Source organism: Erythrolamprus reginae, chromosome 10 (genome assembly GCF_031021105.1).
Source record: "Erythrolamprus reginae isolate rEryReg1 chromosome 10, rEryReg1.hap1, whole genome shotgun sequence".
NCBI lineage: Eukaryota > Metazoa > Chordata > Lepidosauria > Squamata > Dipsadidae > Erythrolamprus > Erythrolamprus reginae.
The window spans coordinates 3,302,656-3,326,516 of record NC_091959.1 but is presented as its reverse complement, the minus strand read 5'-3'; positions in this window follow the sequence as shown (position 1 = coordinate 3,326,516).

Here is a 23,861-nt window from a genome sequence, read left to right as displayed (position 1 = left end):
CTGGAGACTTTGGAGAAAACTGGACCGCCATTTGTCTGAAACGACACAGGCTCTATTACTTAAGCAGAAGACCTTCAAGGTTCTCCCAACTGTGAGCATTACTAGGCAAAGTGTTGGACATTAGAGATCTTTGAATCTAGTACACAAAAGGGCAAGATTTTTTGTTTTTAAAGCATAAATCCCGTTCATACAGGTTAGAGTGTCCTTTCTCCATTTCTGTGGTTTGATGGTAAAACCCAACGTTGGCTGTGACTTCATTAATCCTGCTATTTATTTATTATTAATCAAATTTATATTCCGCCCAACTCCCAAAGGACTCTGGGCTTTCTTTTCCTCAGTCGCTTAGCAGACAGTGGTTTCACAAAATAAATGTTATGATTCAGTTCAGTCCTCTCTCCTACACATCCTGCCTGCCAAAGAGTCCTGTGAGAATATGGAGGCTTACACGCTGCATGTTAAATGTTCATTTATTCTAATAAACGATGCCCCTGTGCTCTTTTTCCCCACTAGTTCCTGGGCGTCATTGATTTAATTATATATATATATATATATATATATATATATATATATATATATATATATATAATTTTATAATTATATATATATAATTATATATAAATTTATAATTTATAATTCTTATTTATGATTAATCCCAGTAAGGGTATGGCTAGCTGATGAGGCCAGAACAAGGCCAAAATAGCACTATCCTAGTCTTATGACTGCAACTTTGGTGCTTGTATCCTTAAGATTTTTATTAATATTGATTGTTTCTTCATTGCTTATTTGACCCCTATGACAATCATTAAGTGTTGGACCTCATGATTCTTGACAAATGTATCTTTTTCTTTTATGTACACTGAGAGCATCTGCACCAAAGACAAATTCCTTGTGTGTCCAATCACACTTGGCCAATAAAGAATTCTATTCTATTCTATTCTATTCTATTCTATTCTATTCTATTCTATTCTATTCTACTCTACTCTACTCTACTCTACCCTACTCTACTCTACTCCACTCCTCTCCTATTAATCTTCTGATTGTACCTATCACCCATCTTCTCCCACTTATGACTGTAACTTGTTGCTTGTATCCTTATTAATATCGATTGTTTTCTGATTGATTATTTGACCCCTATGACAATCCTTAAGTATTCTACCTGATGATTCCTAAAAAATGTATATTTTATTTTATGTACACTGAGAGCATCTGCACCAAAGACAAATTCCTTGAGTTTGGCCAATAAATAATTCTGTTGTCTATTCTATTGTCTAGTGTCTGAATTACCATTTCTCCCTTTTTTAAATTATCAGCGTAATTAGCTTATTCCTAAAGAGGGAGATTTCCACCATGTAGAATTGGGCGGGTTCTCTCACCCAGTTAAATGCAACAGATCTTACAGGATGTGGGGCAGTGGAATATCAGCATAAGGACATAGATAAAACCCGGTGAGGATCTTCAGTGCCAAAAACCTACCCCCCAAAAAATGAGAAAAGGAGGCCAGCAAGTTAAAAATGCACCTGCTGCAGTCCGTGTCGTGGAAACAACATGAAGCTGAAATATCATATAATTAGGTTTTTGCTTGTTGTTTTAAATTGGAAAGGGAGGGAGAGAGGGGGTGGAGGGGTGGGAGAATCGGAGGTGACATTGGACATGAAAGAGGAAAACCTAACAGCTTCAAATATGTGCAAATATTAGCATAATGGGAAAACTTTATCTCCTTCTATTTGCTCCTGTCTGAAGCAGCGCGTTTGTTTGGCGGTACTGATTATTAGTAGTATTATTTTGGGGTGGCTGTTTTTAGAAGGACGGCACTTGCAAAGGCTAGCTAGAAAAAAGGTAAAATTAATCTCTTGGAGTCCTTCTGGTTTTCTAGTTATCATACATGGACACCTGATGTCCCCCAAATGAACGACCTTCAGGATTGGAATTGAATTCCTGATGTGGCTAGTTAAGATGATGATGATGATGATGATGATGATGATGATGATGATGATAATAATAATAATAATAATAATAATAATAATAATAATAATAATAATAATAATAATGGCTTACATGTGGAACACTCAAAAAGGAGACAGAAGGACTAATTCTGGCGGCACAAGAACAGGCCATTAGAACAAATGCTGTCAAAGCCAGAATTGAAAAATCAACAGACGATCCAAAGTGCAGACTCTGTAAAGAAACAGATGAAACAATCGATCACATACTCAGCTGCTGCAAAAAGATCGCACAGACTGACTACAGGCATAGACATGATGCTGTGGCACAGATGATCCACTGGAACTTGTGCCGGAACTACCATTTCCCAGTGGAAAGAACTGGTGGGATCATAAGCCCGAAAAAGTGGTCGAAAATGAGCAAGCAAAACTACTGTGGGACTTCCGACTTCAGACTGACCGAATTCTGAAGCATAACACACCAGACATTGTGATCGAGGAGAAAAAGAAAGTATGGATCATCGACATCGCAATCCCAGGGGACAGCAGAATTGAGGAGAAGCAGCTGGAGAAATTAGTGAAATACGAAGATCTAAAAATCGAGCTGCAACGACTCTGGCATAAGCCAGTGAAAGTGGTCCCAGTGGTACTTGGCACGCTGGGCGCAGTGCCAAAGGATCTCAGCAGACATTTGAAAACCATCAGAATTGACAAAATCTCCACCTGTCAATTGCAAAAGGCCACTTTACTGGGATCAGCAAACATAATTTACCGCTACATCACGCAGTCCTAGGTGCTTGGGAAGCGCCCGACTGGTGATGAAATACGAAATCCAGCATAGTGATCTCGTTTGCTGTGTTGTATTGACATAATAATAATAATAATAATAATAATAATAATAATAATAATAATAATAATTTATTAGACTTGTATGCTGCCCCTCGCCGAAGACTCGAAGTAAGATTTCCACTAGCAGCACTATATAGCATTTAGCATTTAGACTTATATACTGCTTCATAGGGCTTTTGCAGCCCTCTCTATGCGGGTTACAGAATCAGCCTGTTGCCCCCAACAATCTGGGTCCTCATTTGACCCACCTCGGAAGGATGGAAGGCTCATTCAATCTTGAGCCAGTCAGGATTGAACTGATGGCAATTGGCAGAGTTAGTCTTCACCTGTTCATTATAGCTGTGTTTATCATCTTGCCAAATGATAAGACTTTGCTATACTTGAGTTCTCTTTCTGAAAAAAAAACCTACTTAAAGACTCTTAAAAGGCAGAGACTGTTGTACGTATTAAATCCTTTTATTTGTTATTTCTGGTGTGCATCTGATTACTGGGGCTCGGTGCTAGAAAGAACCTAAAGAAAAAGAAAGAAAGAAAGAAAGAAAGAAAGAAAGAAAAATAAAAGATAGACAGACAGACATGGGTCTTGACCATCCAAAAAGAGGATGGAAGAGTCCACTCTACAGAGGTCAAGTTAAGGATGCTTTACATTTGCTGTTGGATGTCAAGGCCAGTGTTTCCCAAGCTTGGCCACTTGAAGATATCTGGACTTCAACTCCCAGAATTCCCCAGCCAGCATTCGCTGGCTGGGGGATTCTGGGAGTTGAAGTCCAAATATCTTCAAGTGGCCAAGCTTGGGAAACACTGGTCTAGGCCCATCTCAAGGGCTACCCATCTTCTCCATGTGTTCCTTTCATTTTTTTGGGGGGGGGGTCCAGTTTCAGGGCACAAATTGCATGTACATTGCATTTTTCAAGCTTGTTTGTCTCCACTTTGGAGAAGGTTACTGTGTGATCACAGCTGGAAGCTTCCATCTGCTCCTACCTTTCTCTCCCTGCAGGCTCAGCCCACGATGTCAAAGAAAAACCACCGCGGATTTCTGCGAAAAAGGAATTTCCAAAGCTCGCTGAAATGAACTTCACTTGCGTTTGTCTTTGATCAAAAAGCCCTGCTCAAAAGCTTACATCTATTTGTGAAAGACGGGCTGGAGAAAAAAAAAAGAGAGGTACAATGCTCAGAAAGATGAATGCAAATAAAGTATGTGGGTATTTGGGAAACGTAGACTTTAAAGGTCTATGCTTCCTCGTTGGGCAAATTTACCTACCAAGTTTTTATTTTGTTGCACTTCTCCCCTTCTCTTCTCTTCCCTCTTGTCTCCTCCCTCTTTTCCTCCCTCCCTCCCATCTTCTTTCCTCCCTCCCTCCCTCCCTCCATCTCTCTCTCTTTTCCTTTCTTCCTCCCTCTTTCCCTCTGTTTTCCTTCCTTCCTTCCTTCCATCCATCCTTCCTTCCTATCTTCTTCCCTCCCTCCCTACTTCTCTCTCTCTTTTCCTTTCTTCCTCCCTCCTTCCCTCTGTTTTCCTTCCTTCTTTCCTTCCTTCCTTCCTGCCATCCATCCTTCCTATCTCCTTCCCTCCATCCCTCCCTGCCCACTCCCTCTGTTTCCTTTCTCTCTTTTTCTTTCCTTCCTTCTTTCCTTTCTCCCTCCCTTTTTTCCTTCCTTCCTTCCTTTCTCCCTCTCTCCCTCCCTCTTTTCTTTCCTTCCTTCCTTTCTCCCTCCCTACCTCTCTCTTTTCCTTCCTTCCTTCCTTCCGTCTGTCCTTGCTATCTTCCTTCCTCCATCCCTCCCTGTCCCCTCCCTCTGTTTTCTTTCTTTCTTTCTTTCCTTCCTTCCTTTCTCCCTCCCTCTTTTCCTTCCTTCCTTCCTTCCCTCCCTCTTTCCTTTCCTTCCTTCCTTCCTCCCTCCCTCCCTCTTTTCCTTCCTTCCTTCCTTCCTTCCTTCCTTCCTTCCTTCCTTCCTTCCGTCCTTGCTATCTTCCTTCCTCCATCCCTCCCTGTCCCCTCCCTCTGTTTTCTTTCTTTCTTTCTTTCTTTCTTTCTTTCTTTCTTTCTTTCTTTCCTTCCTTCCTTCCTCCCTCCCTCCCTTTTCTTCTTCAATGGACATCATACCCTGCATTGAAAAAATGAAGAAAATTCCTTTCCTCTCCTTGATGCTTCCTTAGGCAGTTTGTCGGAGGACTAAGGTCAATTAGCTTAGAAATAACTTCCGCCTCACTGTTTTCTGATGCTTGGCTGTCCCTTATTGGCTTACTTAGTTCTCCTTAAGTGCTTTGACCAAGGGAGAAATTTAGCAATTTAGTAATGAGGGAGATGGCAGCTGATCCATCACAGCTTGGTTTTTAAAAATGGCGTCCAATATTGATTGAATTATTGATCCAGCGCCGAATCATACAGGAACAGGGTATCATCCTACAAAATGAGTTTCACTGCAATGGACTTAACAGAGTAACCGACGTGGAAGGGACCTTGGAGGTCTTCTAGTCCAACTCCAAACTTAGATAATGTCCTCTTTGTATCGGGGTGGGTTCCTCCCAGTTCATAATGGTTCACCCAAACCCGTAGTGACCCGCTGGTGACACCACAATGATGTCACCGAACCAGATTGGTTGGTGCCGGTCCATGAGTGCCACCATCTTTAAATTTTTTGTTAAAAAAATATATATATATATAATGTTTTCCCCCTTCTGAGCTGAATTTACAATGAACTTGCAGTGGCCATCTTTTTTGGGTGGGCTTTGTTTATTTTAAATTTTTTGGGTGGGATTTTTCGTTACTGCACCTAGGCGGCCTGGGAGGGAGCGAATCAGGAATGATTGTGAATGAATTGGTTGTGAATGAACTGATTGTGAATGAATTGGCTGACTGATTTTAATATATATGGGATTTTAGTAGTAATTTTTAATTAATTAGATTTGTTGTTGTATTGCTTTTGTATCTTGTGAGCCGCCCCGAGTCTTCGGAGAAGGGCAGCACACAAATCCAATAAATAATAATAATAATAATAATAATAATAATAATAATAATAATAATAATAATAACAACAACAACAATAACAACAACAACAACAACAACGAGATAAGTTGGAACCTACCCCTGCTTATCTCTTATTTCTGTCAAGAAATTGAGGCCACCACATCTATTGCTAGAGTCACAATAACCCAGATTCTAGGCTGAGATAGCGGGCATATTTTTCCTGGGAGTAAGAATTAAAACTAGATTAATTTATTACAATGCATATTTTAGGCCAACGGTTGATCTTCTTCACAACCGGAAGTGGTACCCAACGGTTTACTCAAAACGTTCTCTCTATCTTCTTACAAGCCACTCAGACAGGAAGAACTGAACTTGGGTTGTGTGTGTGTGTAATGATGGCCACATACCCATGAATTTCTTTACCTTGTCCAAATATTTTTTCCCACCACTTCGGCTTTCCCAACTGTTATTAACTCTGCTGTTCCAAGGTTTTCAGATGGAGATGAGGTTGACAGCTACCTTCAACTGAGCCAACAAACCTTTGCGTTCCAACGTGATTTGTCTTCAGATGGGACCATCTAATTTGGTATGCTGATAACAGGGCACGTGTGCGTTCACCACCATGCTCACATGCTGGAAAACAGCCCCATAAATCTCAAAGTTACCATTAGAATTTCATGGGAACATAGATCTGAAATTTGGAATCTCATTATTCAACCAGGCATTAACTCACATCATTTCAGAGTCCAAAATAAGTTTATAATTTATAGCAAGTTCAGCCTGAAGGATTTCCGCTTACAGATATATACCAGGTTGGTGGGGGGAAGGAGATGACGGACCTGTCACTCCAGCGCAGGTGAGTTAAGCTGATGAAATAATTGGGAGATTGCCCATAAATATATCGCGGGAAACTGGGAAAGAGAGACGTAACTCGGCTGGCACAGACAGCTGATGACCTGGGGAATCCTATCTCCATATGGAAGATCTTTAAGATATCGGGTACGAGGGAAGCATCACGGCGTGTCTTTAGATCAGGTTGGTTTTACGCTTGTCAAAATTCTGGATGGCTTTAGGATTTAAGTAGTTGGGGAACGGATTAGTTAGCAATACAGGAATCATGAGGAACAGTACCGAGTAAGCAATGGGCTGCAGCCATCAAAAGACCCAACGCAATCCTAGGCTGGATGGAATCAGAAAAACAAAAGGCACAATTACAGTATATGTCAGTGATGGCGAACGTAACGGCTTGTGCACCAGTAGATATGGCTTTGCACGCCACCTATGGAACCCGTGCCACAGGTGGCACGCGAAGTCATATCTGCTGGCACACGAGCCGTTGCCCTAGCTCAGCTCCACCATGCATGTGTGCTGGCCAGCTGATTTTTGGCTCACACAGGGGCTCTGGGAGAGCGTTTTTGGCTGCCAGAGAGATTCCAGGGGAATGGTAGAGGGCCATAGGTTTGCCATCACTGATGTAGACCAATGAACAGAAGACTGACGGCAGAAAAAGACCTCATGGTCCATCTAGTCTGCCCTTGTACTATTTCCTGTATTTTATCTTACGATGGATCTATGTTTATCCCAGGCATGTTTAAATTCAGTTACTGTGGATTTACCAACCACGTCTGTTGGAGGTTTGTTCCAAGGATCTACTACTCTTTCAGTAAAATAATATTTTCTCATGTTGCTTTTGATCTTTCCCCCAACTAACTTCAGATTGTGTCCCTTTGTTCTTGTGTTCACTTTCATATTAAAAACACTTCCCTCCTGGACCTTATTTAACCCTTTAACATATTTAAATGTTTCGATCATGTCCCCCCTTTTCCTTCTGTCCTCCAGACTATACAGATTGAGTTCATTAAGTCTTTCCTGATAGGTTTTATGCTTAAGACCTTCCACCATTCTTGTAGCCCGTCTTTGGACCCGTTCAATTTTGTCAATATATTTTTGTAGGTGAGGTCTCCAGAACTGGACACAGTATTCCAAATGGGGTCTCACCAGCGCTCTATATAAGGGGATCACAATCTCCCTCTTCCTGCTTGTTATACCTCTAGCTATGCAGCCAAGCATCCTACTTGCTTTCCCTACCGCCCGACCACACTGCTCACCCATTTTGAGGCTGTCAGAAATCACTACCCCTAAATCCTTCTCTTCTGAACCCCACTTCCATGTCCTTTTAACTTCATTCTTCCTTTGCTATCTTATCTTACTTCCTGTTACTTTTGGGTCTCCTCTTAATCCATCGGAAAGACCAGGAGCAGCCACCTCTTGCTGAAGAAGATCCCTTGAATCTGAGGTGGCATCAGTCATTCTTTGTCTGATTGTTGCCGCTGCCCTATAAGTCTTTTCCTGTCTCAACTTCCATTAATATTGTCTCTCCCATTTCATGGTGGTGGCAGATTCTTGTGGCAGAATTAGCCCCATAAATATTCTTTTCAGCCTTTCTGGGCTTCGCTGATAGCTTTCTGCTTCTCCTGGGTTTTTTTGTTAACCCAACACGATTTCAGCCAAATGAAAAACAGTATTTCACGACTTGCCAATTTGCCAAGCGGTTGATTATGTTAGGAGGAGCCAACGTGGAAGAGCTGATTATCTCCAAGAGTGGTTGGCAATACTGTAGTTCGGGCAATGTTGAAATGGCTTTGTTGCACAGCAGAACCTGTCTGGAAGTGGAATTTTACCTTCTTTGCTCCGACCTTGAAGGAAACAACCTCTTCGGAGAGGGGCGGCATACAAATCTAAGTAATAATAATAATAATAATAATAATAATAATAATAATAATAATCATCATCTTCCTTTCCTTAAGAGTAAGGACATAGAAAAATAGAAACACAGAAGATTGATGGCAGAAAAAGACCTCATAGTCCATCTAGTCTGCTGCACGAATCCCAGTGACCAGTTAGCTCCCACAGAGTGGGTCTTCCCCAGGTCCTGTCAACCAAACAATGTCGCTTGGCGGGACCCAGAGGAAGAGCCTTCTCTGTGTCGGCCTCTTCGGAGAGGGGCGGCATACAAATCTAAGTAATAATAATAATAATAATAATAATAATAATAATAATAATAATCATCTTCCTTTCCTTAAGAGTAAGGACATAGAAAAATAGAAACACAGAAGATTGATGGCAGAAAAAGACCTCATGGTCCATCTAGTCTGCTGCACGAATCCCAGTGACCAGTTAGCTCCCACAGAGTGGGTCTTCCCCAGGTCCTGTCAACCAAACAATGTCGCTTGGCGGGACCCAGAGGAAGAGCCTTCTCTGTGTCGGCCTCGACCCTCTGGAACCAACTCCCCCCAGAGACTAGAATTGCCTCCACCCTCCTTGCCTTTCGTAAGCTGCTTAAAACCCACCTCTGCCGCCAGGCATGGGGGAACTGAGATATTCTTCCCCCCTAGGCCTTTACAATTTTATGCATGGTATGACTGTATGTATGACTGGTTTTTATATAATGGGTTTTTAACTGCTTTTTAGTATTGGATTTTGTTATACTGTTTTACTGCTGTTGTTAGCCGCCCCGAGTCTGCGGAGAAGGGTGACATACAAATCCAATAAATAAATAAACAAACAAACAAACAAACAAACAAACAGATAGATAGATAGATAGATAGACAGACAGAGAGACAGACAGACAGACAGACAGACAGACAGACAGATAGACAGATAGATAGATAGATAGATAGATAGTCTGCCCTTATACTATTTCTATATTTTATTTTAGGATGGATGTTTATCCAAGGCATGTTTAAATTCAGTTACTGTGAATTTACCAACCAGGTCTGCTGGCAGTTTGTTCCAAGCATCTACTACACTTTCAGTAAAATATCAGGAAAGACTTAATGAACTCTATCTGTATAGTCTGGAGGACAGAAGGGAAAGGGGGAGACATGATTGAAACATTTAAATATGTGAAAGGGTTAAATAAGGTTCAGGAGGAAAGTGTTTTTAATAGGAAAGGGAACCCAAGAACAAGGGGGCACAATCTGAGGTTAGTTGGGGGAAAGATGCGAAGCAACGTGAGAAAACATGATTTGAATGAAAGAATGGTAGATGCTTGGAACAAACTTCCAGCAGACGTGGTTGGTAAATCCACAGGAACTGAATTTAAACATGCCTGGAATAAACACATATCCATTCTAAGATAAAATACAGGAAACAGTATAAGGGCAGACTAGATGGACCAGGAGGTCTTTTTCTGCCGTCCATCTTCTATGCTTCTATATGAAATCATATTCTTTCCTTGAATATTAAATTGCCCATTGCTGCCACTAGATGGCACTGTGCCACGCCATCCTGTAAGGAAAAAAATAAACCATGGCACCAGATTTAACAGAACTTGACAAGTTATTTTAATCCAATTTTCTATTGTTGACGGTATATGCATAAGCAGAATCTATATGCTCACAGGCAGTATATCTCTGCAGGCCAGGATAGGCAGACAGGAAATTTAGGCTGTGACAGGGAAGATAAATTGGGCTAAATAGAGTTTAGGGCTGAGCCAATCTTTATCCTCCACCTATCGTGCATCAGAAATCAGTTTTCACCACCCTCAGTGGGTTTTCTATCATGGACTCCTTTGATTTTCTCCCCCCCTGGTTTTCAGTGGAAAAATCATTGCGATGGGCTCCTTTTCTGCTCCGGATGGATCCTTTGCTTCACAATGGCAGGCTAAGCCATCAGGCTGTCAAAGCTTTGACAAAACCCCCGAGTCCTTTGCAAATAAGTGGTCATATCTGTCAATAGCCATTATGGATGTTGTTGTTTTCAAACCCCATTAAGCGTCGGCTGAGAGGTCTCTTTCCGAAGAGGTTCTCCAGCCAGGGCCTCGGCTAAGGAAAATGGCCTTTTCACGCTCGCATCGCAGGGCAGCGGCGGAGATTTAATGCGAGAGAGACGCCTCCTTGTGTGATTTAGCCTCGGCGGCGTTGCGATGGAGAATCGCTGGCACCATTATCCCCCTTCACGCCTTGGCACGGATGGAGGCGGCCCTCGGTGATCGTTTAATAGGGGGGCTGTCTTCGGGCTTCGTTCTGCGTTCAGGAGGATGCTACGGCAGGCAGGCAGGAGGAACAGGAAGAGTTTGGAAGCCCTCCCTGTAAATGGGGGGCTGAGGAATCTCTGGAGCCTTTTGGAAGGGGTGAGCACACTCACAAAATGGCATGTCCTTTGCAAGAAGGTGTCCAGGATTTATGGAAATTTCTGGCACTAAATATAAGCTGGAGATTGGTGGTCTTCTTCACAGCATTTCCTTCCTTCCTTCCTTCCTTCCTTCCTTCCTTCCTTCCTTCCTTCCTTCCTCCCTCCCTCCCTTCTTGTTATTTCCTTTCTTTCTTTCTTCTTTTTTCTCTCTTTCAGTCTTTCTTTCCTCCCTCCTGCTCTGTCTTCCTTCCTTCCTTCCTCCCTCCCTTTTGTTATTTTCTTTCTTTCTTTCTCTCTCTCTCTCTTTCTTCTTTTTTCTCTCTTTCAGTCTTTCTTTCCTCCCTCCTGCTCTGTCTTCCTTCCTTCCTTCCATCCTTCCTTCCTTCTTTCCTCCCTCCCTCCCTTTTGTTATTTTCTTTCTCTCTCTCTCTCTCTCTCTCTCACTTTTTTCTTTTTTCTCTCTTTCAGTCTTTCTTTCCTCCCTCCTGCTCTGTCTTCCTTCCTTCCTCCTTTTCCTCCTCCTCCTCCTCCTCTTCTTCCTCCTCCTCTTCTTCTTCCTCCTCTTCCTCTTTCTCTTCCTCCTCCTCCTCTTCTTCTTCCTCCTCCTCCTCGCAAATTCTAGCCCTGATGATGTTACCTAGTTTGGGTGGTGTCGTAATGACGCAAGGAAAGAAGCAACCTCCGAGAGCTCCTCATTTCCACCCTGAGTTGCGAACCATCCCTTTTATTGGTACCCAAGGCATCTGAAGGTTTTCTCCTGTTCCGTGTGTCCGGCCTTCATCTTCGTCTGTCTCTGCTTTCTCCAGCTCTGCTGCTGCAGCTCCAGGCATAATCGATTCACCCCCTTTCAAATATTTATGAAGCATTGATGGATTTCTCTGAGTTTGAAGCAAGAAGCTTTCATGAAATCTGGTTTTATTAGCTGGAAAGTCAATATTTTCCCTGCACTGTCTTCGGATCCGGTCGGTTCCAAGCCACGTCTCAGCCACAGAGGCCGACAGGTTTTTCTTTACCACTTTCCGTTAAAGCTGTGCAGGGGATCGTGTCTGAAAAGCTGGAAAGACGCCTTGATGACCGGCGAGGGCCGATACCCAGGAGGAGCCGAAAAGAAGGCAAAAACGCTAGCCAAAAACCATAGAGCAAAAATTAGCTTGGTTTTGAGAGCCTTACACGTAGAGGGGGAAAATATTATTCCATTAGGGTTTTATTTTTCAGCAGGAAATGGGAAGGAGGCATAAACTCAGATGAATGGAATAATGGCGAGGACATTTCCTTACTTTGAGGGCAGGGTTCTTCAACAACAACAACAACAACAACAACAACAACAACAACAACAACATTGTTGGAAGGGACCTTGGAGGTCTTCTAGTCCAACCCCCTGCTTAGGCAGGAAATCTCCGGGATCGTCTTCTGTTGCATGAATCCCAGTGGCCGATAAGGTCCCACAGAGTTGGCCTTCTCCGGGTCCCGTCGACTAAACAATGCCGTTCTGCTATTCTGTAGTTTTGCTATTCTGTTATTCTGCTATTCTGTATTCTGCTATTTTGTTATTCTGCTATTCTTTTATTCAGTAGTTCTGCTATTCTGTTATTCTGCTATTTTGTTATTCTGCTATTCTGTTATTCTGTTATTCTGTATTCTTTTATTCTGTTGTTATTCTGCTATTATGTTATTCTGCTATTCTGTAGTTCTGCTATTCTGTTATTCTGTATTCTGCTACTCTGCTATTTTGTAATCCTGCTATTCTGTAGTTCCGCTGTTCTGTAGTTCTGCTATTCTGTAGCTCTGCTATTCTGTTATTCTGCTATTCTGTTGTTCTGTATGAAAGGGCTTCCCTCTTGAGCATGGGGGGGTTGGGCTAAAAGACCTCCAATATCCCGGTCAAGCCCTGTTATTCTACATTCTATTCAGCAGCACAAGTTCTGAAATCCGATTCTATTTATGGCTTTTGCTCTCATGAAAAGTTGAACAACATTTCTAGGATGGAGAAGACAGAGCCACATATGACTCACACACATCCCCGGCTCCATATAAGATTAATTTCACCAGATTGCTGCAACCTAATTGGTAACAGTAAGCCTTTTGTGCAGAACTGCTTAGCGGAGTTAGCCGTATTTATTCGCCCGGCTTCAGATCCGACAGCTGTCCTGTTTCTGCTCAGAGGAGGGAGTTAAAAGAGCAATGGAGGGTCCGGTCTCACCCCCCTCCCCCTTTTATGCCTTCCCTTTTTTATTCTATTAAAGCGTCGATGGGTACGCGGAGAACCATTATCCGTTCCCAAGGAACAATGGTTGAAAAAGAGCAACAATAATATTTTACGGCTTGTTATAGTTTGCTTTTAACGTTTAATTGGAAAATATAGTTTAATTGCAAAGGGAAGCCATTGGTAAGTCGAGCTTTGTAATTATTTGGCAGCCAAACAGAGCAGCCAATTTTGGAAGGGTGGGGGATTGGGGGGTTTGAACCTGGTTGGAACATTGGAGGAATACCGCTCAGGAATATCAAAACTGGAGGCTGGAAATAAAGAATATTTTATTTTATTTTTAAAAAGGACCTGTTCTCTTGTCAAGAGAAATAACCTGAACATGCCCATAAATCCACCAGGGGATGAATTTAGACTAGACGAGGAACAGAAGCTAGTATAATTTCCCCCACAATGTTCTGCATCTTCTCAAACAATTACCTCCAACTTGGTGGCATCCAGTTTTCAATCCTCAGAATCCCCATTCATGAAAAGACAACGTCTACTTATTTTGGGGGGCTGCCCAGCACTCTCATTATAAGTGTAGCATCACCAGAAGGTGCTGTTGTAGCAACCTCCCCATGCAAACTGATAACATTTCTTCTGGGGGCCAAACTGCAGGTTACCTTTTGCAATCCTCACAAAGCTTGTTTTTACCCCTTGCACTTATTTCCCGGCCAAAAATAAACCCAAAAATAGAATATATACAGATCTGTTTCCCTGAAACAAATCTCGAGGTGAAGATTTTAATGATTATCCTGTTTCCTGTTAAGCAGGAAGAACGTAGATTGCTAACTTCCCTTGGTTGGTGAAGCTGTTATTAGGCTCAGATAATCAGGACCAAATATAATATTACATCACAGAAGATAGCAATAACAAGAGCAATCATGAGCTTTCCCAAAAATGCCCATGTAACACCAACACTCCGCAGTCTGCATTGGTTGCCGATCAGTTTCTGGTCACAATTCAAAGTGTTGGTCATCACCTATAAAGCCCTTCATGGCACCAGACCAGGGTATCTACGAGACCACCTTCTGCCGCACGAATCCCAGCGACCGGTTAGGTCCCACAGAGTTGGCCTTCTCCGGGTCCCGTCAACAAAACAATGTCGCTTGGCGGGGCCCAGGGGAAAAGCCTTCTCTGTGGCGGCCCCGGCCCTCTGGAATCAACTCCCCCCAGAGATTAGAATTGCCCCCACCCTCCTTGCCTTTCGTAAGCTCCTTAAAACCCACCTCTGCTGTCAGGCATGGGGGAATTGAGACATTCTTTCCCCCTAGGCCTTTACAATTTATGCATGGTATGTTTGTTTGTTTAGTTTTATAATAAGGGTTTTTTAGTTGTTTTTAGTATTGGATTTACATGATGTTTTTTATTACTGTTGTTAGTCACCCCGAGTCTACGGAGAGCGGCGGCATACAAATCCAATAAATAATAATAATAATAATAATAATAATAATAATAATAATAATAATAATAATAATTTAGACTGATATAATGCTTCACAGTGTTTTAAAGCCCTGTCTAAGTGGTTTACAGAGAGCCAGCATATTGCCACCAACAATCTGGGTCCTCATTTGACCCACCTCGGAAGGATGGAAGACTGAGTCAACCTTGAGCCTACTGAGATTCGATCTGCCAAACTGCTGGCAGCCGTTGAGCAGCAGAAGAAGCCTGCAGTACGGCACTCTAACCACTGCACCACCGAGGCTGAAGATTTATTCAAACCTATACACAAGAATCAATTAAAGTTCAATGCTAAATTGGAACCAGATAAGGGTCAACAGAATTCAGAAGAGGTTGGATTTGGAGCACTTGTGGGAACACAATGACTCTAAGCTGATGACATCTTTAACGCCACCCACCAACATTGCTCATTCTTGTCCTATAGCTGTAGTGGTAGATTCGTTTCATGGGCAGGACCCTGGATTAAATGCTCTCCAGGATACCTTCAAACTCTTGGTATAAGAAGAGCCATGCTGAATCAGGCCAAAGCCCATCAAGTCCAGCATTCTGTGTCACACAGTGGCCCACCAATTGTCCATGGGGATCTGGAGCAGAAAGAGAAGGCAAAACCCTCCCTTTCCCCTGACCCCCAACAAAGGGTACTCAAGGGAACCCTGCCTGCCTCAACCAACATAGAAGCGGCACTTGGATATCTGTTTCAAAAACCAACGATACTCTTGGCATCCCTGAATCTGTCTAATCCTGCCTTGAATCTATCCAGACTGACAGCTGACACAACCTCTTCTGGAAGGGAATTCCATAAACCAAGGACCCTCTGGGTGAAGAGGAAATATTCCCCATTATTGGTCCTCACTTTCTTCCCTATGATCTTTAGGGAGGGCCCCCTTGTCCTAGTATTGTGTGATAGAGAAAATAATTTTTCTCTATCCACCTTTTCTATCCCATGCATGATTTTATACACTTCGATCAAGTCACCTCTTCAACGCCGTCTTTCAAGGCTGAAGAGACCAAGGCGTTGTAACCTGGTTTCATAAGGGAGGGGCTCCATTCCCTTGATCATTCTTGTTGCCCTTTTTTGCACCTTTTCCAGTTCCATTAAATCCTTCTTGAGGTGCGGTGACCAGAACTGTACACAGGACTCCAAGTGTGGTCTCATCATCGATTTGTACAGAGGCAATACAACACTGACTGACTTATTTTCGATTCCCTTCCTAATCACGCCAAGCATGGAATTTGCTTTTTTTTTTTTAATGTATTCAGTTATGTGATTCAATCAGTGGGTTTAAGAACCACGCCTAAAAGAAAAATTGTTTTGCAAGGAGGGTTCTTTCAAGGCTTTCTCTGGTGGCTTATAGCTGCACCATGGATGGTTGGAGAAGATGAGTTTGGTGCCTCACTTTTGGTGGAGATTACTGCATCATAAAAACCTTCTATGTGTGTGAAGATCTTTAACTGGAAGCCCAAACCACAAATCAATCATCAGATTCTCGACACCTTGCAAAATAACTTAATTCAAAAACATCACGGAAAGAAATTTAAAGCATGCTGCAAATTTGTAGAAGCTCTGGGGATATAGGAAGATAGCCTGGCCCAGTATTTCTTCAGTCTCTTTTACAATTGCTGATTTATTTTCTTCTATTCCTGAAGCATGCTGTTTTTGGTCAATTTTGCTTCGATAATAGCCGTGTTTTCCCAATTTTCAATCCCGCCAGCAATTCAAAGGGAAATGGAATATGTTTTTTTTCCCCAAGAACACTGATAGCTCTTCATTCTACAAATACAGTATTAATTTGTTATTGCAACTTGCCTTCCTCTCTTTTTTTTTATTATGAAACTCACATAATAAAACACCAATTTTGGAAGTAATCTTGTCATCGGATCGGTGATTCCTTTGGAAATTATTCTTTTTGTTACAATGCCCTAGATAAAAATAAACACATTTTTTTTTAAGAAAGAAAGGGAGAAGAAGCAAGGAAAAAACCCCCAGGTGTTTCTACATAAACCTTTTTCTCTCGCGCACAAAGAAGTGACAAGATATGTGAAATATGATTATAAATAGCCAAAGTTTGAGGCAAATATTTGTTGGGTTGCTGAGAAACCCCGGGAATTGCTGGTATTTGTGCACATTAATTGTAGACAAGAACATTAAACATAAATTTGCTGCCTCTTATTTTAGGAATTCTGGCTGGATGAAAGTTGTCGGAGACTCGATGCCTTCAATGGCTTTACTTAGACCATCTTGGGAAGAATTGTGACTCCAGAAGACAACCTGAATGTAGTTATTGCCTCATTTAGCATTTTTTCTGTCTCTTGGAGAAAACATCTGGAATATGTCTATCTTGATGCGCGCATAAATTCTTCTGAGCCCAAACACGGCCTCTTCTCCCATTCAGAAGCGCAAATATGTCTTTTATCCTTCCTTCAATGTTATCTCTCACCTCGTTTAACTGGGCATCCTATCAAAGCCTTATCAAATACTTGGTTGTGTAGGTTTTAATTCTCATTTCTTCAGGCTTAATCCTTGCCAGATGATCTTCACCGATAGGGGGATATGCACATTTTAATTCAGAATCATAATTCATTCCTAACCCCGAACAATGTCTCTTTGGATCCTCGTGTGCTTTATCTGTTTCCTATTAAATAATCTCCCATCTCCAGCCTTTTCTCTCAGTTGGCTGAAGGTTCTCTGTTTTTGTCCAATAAACATCAGGAAACAAATCAATATATATTTTTGTAAAAAGGCAGGAGTTTATTTTATTTTATGCTTCAAGACGTGTATCAGAGAAAAAAGAATTAAGAATTTATCATCGGCCTTGCAAGGTAGCTAAGATGAAATGCTGGAGTGTTCAGACACAGATTGACAAAATAGTTCCCCGTCTTTTGAAAAAAATAATAATAATTCATAAGCTACCCCAGAGAACATTTTTCTTTAAAAACATTTTTTAAAATACATATTTCCCCCCCCAAGTCTGGTGTGTGTGAAAGTAAGCTTGGCTCTTCTTTAAATCTGCAGGAGAGCTTTAAATCTTGAGAGCTTCTTCTCCGCTCTTGGATAACTCTCTAAAGTAGGCCATTGTTTTTATTATTCCCAAGGGTATGGAAGTGGGGCTGGTGTCCTTTTGGCCTTTAGAGCTAAAGAGAAAATGAATAAACAGAAGGACCTTGCAGAACAATTTCTCTGGAATGAGAGCGACAATGCTTGCAGTGAGCCCTTGGATTCCAGGATCTTTGGTGACCGAAGGAGTTCTAATAACTTTCACAAGAGAAGACGAACTTCTGTGATGTGAAGGATTCAGATGGTTTTTCCTCAGTGGCTGTTTTTAGGAATATTCAGTTGGTTTTTTCTCCTCTGCTTTGTTTTCCTCCAGAGGGAAGAGGTGATAGATTGCTGGTAACTTTTTATGTTAGGATGATAAGTTGCTAGAATTACTGCCTGGATGGGACCATTTCGCTCCTCGTTGGATGCTCAGATCTCATTCTTCATTTCTGTCACTATGATTCCTCTTCCTTCCCTTTCTCTTTCTCCTTCTCTTCCCTTCTTCTTCTTCTTCTTCTTCTTCTTCTTCTTCTTCTTCTTCTTCTTCTTCTTCTTCTTCCTCCTTTTCCTCCTCCTGTTCCTCTTCTTCCTCCTTTTCCTCCTCCTCTTCTTCCCCTTCTCTCCTCCTCCTCCTCCTTTCCCATGATTGCCTTGCAATGACAGAGTTTAACCCTTGTCTGAACAGAGACAAGGAAGACTTCACCACGGAGGCCCATGGCTCTGGCCTCTATTGCAGAAGGACAGATTTTCCTTTGACTGAACTCTTGCAAAGCCTGCTCAGATCCCCAGAGCAGGTGACATAAATATCACACAAAGAGAATGAGTTGACCAGAGAATTGGGTCCCATTTTGACTGTGGTTCTAGAAAAAAAAAAATCCAATAGTCTCGGTGAAATCCTCAATTTTCTAATGGCTGGCACATAAGGCATTGCTGGACATTGGGTTCTTGGTTCCAGCAATCCTTCCAACCTCAGTAGAGCTTTCTAGAATCTAGATAATGGAAACTACTAGAATCAACCTTACTAAAGGAGCTTGTTAGAAGGTGTTGTGTTTGGACCTGGGCCAGCTGTTGCTCCCACAGATGGGAGAGACGCAGCACACACTGAATGTGAAAGCCTGGCTGACAGTCAGGAAGATGTGGCAGACAGCCAGGAAGACATGGCAGACAGCCAGGAAGACGTGGCAGACAGCCAGGAAGATGTGGCAGACAGCCAGGAAGATGTGGCAGACAGCCAGGAAGACGTGGCAGACAGCCAGGAAGACGTGGCAGACAGCCAGGAAGATGTGGCAGACAGCCAGGAAGATGTGGCAGACAGCCAGGAAGATGTGGCAGACAGCCAGGAAGACGTGGCAGACAGCCAGGAGGACGAGGCCACTGGTACGCAGGATCCCATTTTGACTGTGGCAGACAGCAGACAGCCCAGGGGATTTGGCATGCAGTCCCTCAGACAGTCTTTCGTCTCTGGATTGTTCTGCAGATCAATATATTGATCTGTGTAGCCGAAGAGCTATGCAGAGAAGGGATCGACTGAAGGAGTATTACAAGTCATCATAGGAGCACCTGGGCTGGGTGTGGTTCTTACACTGAGGGCTGGGTGTGGTTCCCTTAACGAGGGCTAAAGGAATAAAAGGGAACAGAGGCCCAAGGCAAACTGTGGCTGTTTATCTGTGTTATTTTGTGGTTCCTGCTCTGAAGTTTCTGTTCCGTGCCGTTGGAGTTTTCAACCCAGCTTTTTCACACAAGTGGGAGGTGAAAACTCTGGGACTTGCTGTTTGCTTCAAAGATTCAAAAGGACTCCTGAAACGTCTTTGCTCATTCTAGGTTGTCTTTGTTTGTTTTTTCCTGTGTTTTGTATGCGGCTGAAGTAAGCCTTGCACTATAATTGTTTTTGGACACTAAGAACTGTTTTGAGTAACCCTTTTTTGTTTATTTAATACAAGTTTGCTGATTAGCAGAGCACGTGTGTGTTTGATTTCTTTTCCTTGGACTATTACGCATTGCCTGAGCCAGTCAGGCAGAACAGAAGGGTTCTTGATTCCAGCAATCTTTCCAGACAAGAGCTTTCTAGATAATGGAAACTACTAGCATCAGACTTACTAAAGGAGGTTGTTAGAAGGGTTCTTGATTCCAGCAATCCTGCCAGACAAGAGCTTTCTACATAATTAAAACTACTAGCATCAACCTTGCTAAAGGAGGTTGTTATTGGCGTCAAAAGTGGATTTCAGACCTACTCATTCCATATTCCGTGCCACCTCTGGTTGGCCCTGAGCCTCAGCGATTGGCACAGCCTGGGACTCACATGTCAACAAAGACATATGTTGGGTTGTTTCTTTTTGTGGCCATTCTTTTCTCGTTCCCCATCTCAGCTCATCCCCGCAGCAGCTGCGCCGACAGCTTGCACTGAGATGCAATGGATGGAAACTATCCGATACATTTATATCTGTCTATTATTAGAGATAATCAAATGGAAAGCAGGAGGTGGCATCGCCTGAACTGCCAGCTGTCCGTCGTTTCCATGGGGGGATTGAGTGGAATGTCATGTACTTCCATAAGTATTCCAGAAGACAACCGTTGGCTGGGTCGAACCCAGGAGAAGAGGGCTGTTAGGAGCATCCCAACCTCTGGAGATTCTTAGGATAAGTAAGTAAGACCATTGGTCCATCTTGCCTGCTCCAATTAGTAGTATGTGGCAGACCTCTTCCCCACTAGTTGCTAAATTGCTAAACATGTTGGCTGAACTCACAAAATATCAAACTGGGATCTCCAATTCTTTTCAACTTTAAAACCTGGTGACTTTCAACTCCTAGAATTGCCCAGGAATTCTAGGAGTTGAAAGTCCCCAGGTCTTAAAGTTGCCAAGGTTGCAGACCCCTGATCTAAACCATTTATTTTATTCTTTTATTATTTTGTCAAGTACATATTAGATTTAGATTAGATTAGATTTATTGGATTTATATGCCGCCCCTCTCCGCAAACTCGGGGAGGCTCACAACAATGGTAAAAACAATACATAATAACAAATCCAATACCCACCAATCCAATTACAATTATAAGCTAAAAAATTCATTAAAAACAACCCCAGAATATTAAAAAACAAGCACACAATCAATCTAACACCAAAACAACATGGGCAAGGGGGAGATGTTTCAGTTCCCCCATGCCTGATGGCAGAGGTGGGTTTTAAGGAGTTTGCGAAAGGCAAGGAGGGTGGGGGCAATCCTAATCTCAGGGGGGAGCTGGTTCCAGAGGGTCGGAGCCGCCACAGAGAAGGCTCTTCCCCTGGGTCCCTCCAGACCACATTGTTTAGTCGACGGGACTCAAAGAAGGCCCACTCTGGGGGACCGAACTGGTCGCTGGGATTCGTGCGGCAGAAGGCGGTCCCGAAGGTATTCTGGTCCGGTGCCATGAAGGGCTTTATAGGTCATAACCAACACTTTGAATTGTGACCGGAAACTGATCGGCACACTGGTGCACTTATGAATGACCCTTACTGACCTCTAAGGAATCAGGTGAGGTCAACAGTGGATAGAAGTAAAAGAGAAACATTAGGACAGGGGACAGAAGGCACGCTGGTGAACTTATGTACGCCTCTTACTGACCTCTAAGGAATCAGGTGAGGTCAACAGTGGATAGAAGTAAAAGAGAAACATTAGGACAGGGGACAGAAGGCACGCTGGTGAACTTATGTACGCCTCTTACTGACCTCTAAGGAATCAGGTGAGGTCAACAGTGGATAGAAGTAAAAGAGAAACATTAGGACAGGGGACAGAAGGCACGCTGGTGAACTTATGTACGCCTCTTACTGACCTCTAAGGAATCAGGTGAGGTCAACAGTGGATAGAAGTAAAAGAGAAACATTAGGACAGGGGACAGAAGGCACGCTGGTGAACTTATGTACGCCTCTTACTGACCTCTAAGGAATCAGGTGAGGTCAACAGTGGATAGAAGTAAAAGAGAAACATTAGGACAGGGGACAGAAGGCACGCTGGTGAACTTATGTACGCCTCTTACTGACCTCTAAGGAATCAGGTGAGGTCAACAGTGGATAGAAGTAAAAGAGAAACATTAGGACAGGGGACAGAAGGCACGCTGGTGAACTTATGTACGCCTCTTACTGACCTCTAAGGAATCAGGTGAGGTCAACAGTGGATAGAAGTAAAAGAGAAACATTAGGACAGGGGACAGAAGGCACGCTGGTGAACTTATGTACGCCTCTTACTGACCTCTAAGGAATCAGGTGAGGTCAACAGTGGATAGAAGTAAAAGAGAAACATTAGGACAGGGGACAGAAGGCACGCTGGTGAACTTATGTACGCCTCTTACTGACCTCTTAGGAATCGGGCGAGGTCAACAGTAAACAGTCTATGGGTAAAGTTTTGGGGGATTAGGGGATGATACTACAGAGTCTGATAGTGAGTCCCATGCATCAACTACTCGGTTACTAAGGTCATATTTCCTGCAGTCGAGCTTAGAATGGTTAGAGGGGAGTCTTCAGCATTTTGCAGAAGGCGAGGAGGGTAGGGGCAGTTCGAATCTCCGGGGGGAGTTGATTCCAGAGGGCCGGGGCCGCCACAGAGAAGGCTTTTCCCCTGGGGCCCACCAGACGATATTGCTTAGTCGACGGGACCCGGAGAAGACCAACTCTGTGGGTCCTAATCGGCTGCTGGGATTCGTGGGATTCCAATTTGGGATTTATCTCCAACGCATTATTCACCCGGCCCAACCATTTCCGAATCAGCACAATTTTTTTGGGCTCCCCCCCCTGTACCGTTCATATTCCTTCTGCGGCTCCCCCACCCCACAATTGTCTCTCTTCTTCTTCTTCCATTTTGTTCCTCATCACCCTCCCTGCTTTGCGTTGGGGCTCCGGGGAATGTTAAGCTATGAAATTATTTTGTAAAATCCAATAAAAAATTTAATCAGGTCAACATTGTTACTAGAGAGGAAAGCGATGGCGCTTCCTTATTGCAGGGGGGTGGAGGGGGGGGGGAGGAAAGAGGACTTAAAAGAGAAGAGAGCAACTGTAACCACAACAACCGAAAAATGCATATAAATTCCCATTTATAGGGTGTAAAATGAATCTCCCTCCTGCTGTTTTCCTCTTGAGCATAAGCGGCAATCCAGGCGACAAAGCTGGCTGTTATAGAGCCATGCAAGGATCCCCCTCCCTCCCCCTTTCTCTTTCTTTCTCTCCTCCCCTCTCTCTTTCACATTCTCTCTCTTTCTCTCTCCTTCCCCCTCTTTCTTCCTCTCTTTCTTTTTCTCTTTCTCTCTCTCTTTCTCTCCCTCCCTCCCACTCCCCCTCTCTTTCTTTCTCTCCTCCCCTCTCCCTTTTACACACTCTCTGTTTCTCTCTCCCTCCTTCGACCTCTTTCTTCTCTTTCTTTTTCTCTCCTCTCTCTCTCTCTCCTTCCCTCCCTCTCTTTCTTCTTCTCTTTATTTTTCTCTTTCTCTCTCTCTTTCTCCCTCCCTCCCACTCCCCCTCTCTTTCTTTCTCTCCTCCCCTCTCCCTTTTACACACTCTCTGTTTCTCTCTCCCTCCTTCCCCCTCTTTCTTCTTCTCTTTCTTTTTCTCTCCTCTCTCTCTCCTTCCCTCCCTCTCTTTCTTCTTCTCTTTATTTTTCTCTTTCTCTCTCTCTTTCTCTCTCCCTCCCTCCCACTCCCCCTCTCTTTCTTTCTCTCCTCCCCTCTCTCTTTTACACACTCTCTCTTTCTCTCTCCCTCCTTCCCCCTCTTTCTTCTTCTCTTTCTTTTTCTCTCCTCTCTCTCTTTCTCCTTCCCTCCCTCTCTTTCTTCTTCTCTTTATTTTTCTCTTTCTCTCTCTCTTTCTCTCTCCCTCCCTCCCACTCTCCCTCTCTCTCTTTCACTCCCTCCCTCCCCCTCTCTTTCTTTCTCTCCTCCCCTCTCTCTTTCACACACTCTCTCTTTCTCCCTCTCTCCCTCCCCCTTTTTCTTCCTCTCTTTCTTTTTCTCTCTTTCTCTCTTTCTCTCTCCTTCCCTCCCACCCACTCTCCCCCTCTCTCTTACACTCCCTTGCTTCTCTTTCTTTCTCTCTCTCTCCCTCACTCTCTTTTTCTCTCTCTCCCTGCCTCCCTTTCTCTGTCTCTCCCTCTCTTTCTCTCTCTCTTTCTTTCTCTCTTTCACTGTCTCTTTCCCTCCCTCTCTTTCTCTCTCTCCATCCTTCCCTCTCTTTCTCTTTCTCTCCCTCGCTCTCTCTTTCTCTC